This window comes from Pyxicephalus adspersus, chromosome 10 (genome assembly GCF_032062135.1).
Source record: "Pyxicephalus adspersus chromosome 10, UCB_Pads_2.0, whole genome shotgun sequence".
NCBI classification, from domain to species: domain Eukaryota; kingdom Metazoa; phylum Chordata; class Amphibia; order Anura; family Pyxicephalidae; genus Pyxicephalus; species Pyxicephalus adspersus.
The window spans coordinates 31,636,018-31,637,271 of NC_092867.1; positions in this window are offsets into that span (position 1 = coordinate 31,636,018).

The following is a 1,254-nucleotide window of genomic DNA, read 5'->3' on the forward strand; positions in this document are numbered from 1 at the left end:
GAAATCACATGGCTAGATTGAAAAACCTATTCCTTATGCAATGTACCCATGGTATTTTTATGTCTTCTTGTACTCACACAACAAATCATTCTTTAAGGGTACATGATGATTAGTGTCTACTACTAGTGTCTATTGGTAGAGATTATGGAGTGATACAGTGCAGTCATGCACATTATATATATATATATATATATATATATATCAACAAAAACCTCAGTGGTGAATAAGAATTGTATGTTGGCATTGGATTGGCAGGTTCACATTTTGTGATGTGATCCATCTATTCATCCATGAGAATATTTATGTACAAAATCCTGTTTCTAGTCACCACTTGTGAAGTAATGCAGCTTATTCCAAGGTTCTTAGATCCCCTCCTACTGTAGATTACCATCTATGCTCATTTTAAAGTGACTCTGCCATGAAAGAGCAGGGTATATTCACTACCACTGCTGGCCTCTTTATTAAAAGTTCTCTTTAATGTGTCTGCCATCAATATATTGAACCACAACGCTGCTGTAATATTCCTTATGTGGACATATCTTAGGTCAGTAACTCAAGAAAATAAACAAACAAAAAACAAACAAACAATATATATTTATTTAAATAAATTGGATAAACTCTCATTGGAAAAATATTCAGCATTTCTTTTCAGAAATGTTTACTAATACAAATTACGTTCTTTACAGCTCCCATGCACATAGCAAACCACACCACAGGTAACAAGTGGCTAAAAGCAAATTGTTGCTTTTTGGAACAGCGCTGGGATCTGCCTCAGCCATATGCAAAAAAAAAAAATGGCTCCCTTTTATTTGTATGTGAAAGGTTGGGACCATCATGTCTATCTGCTCATCAACTCAATGCAAAGGCCCTCACATTATACATTCCTACTGCCATAGAGGGGATTTTACTAAAGTATTTGAGAATGTTCACATTAAAAAAAAAATGTGTGAATATTCATTTTTGTTATCCAAATATGTGCAGATAAAATATGTAAACTTGGATTTTCATTCTTCAATGATTGTATAACTATTGTATAAAGTTACTTTTAACATATTCTTAAATATTTCAGTAAATCAGCCTCCCAGTGCAAGTCTGACATTCCTATAAAGAATAAAGCAGCAGAACACACTTATCCTGGAATACAAGGTGAAGACAGACTAGCCTTTGTGCTCATGTATGATCTATTGAACCGTATACATCAACACAAAGATCTAATCAAATGGCTATGTCTAGCTTAGAGGACAAAGTACAAGG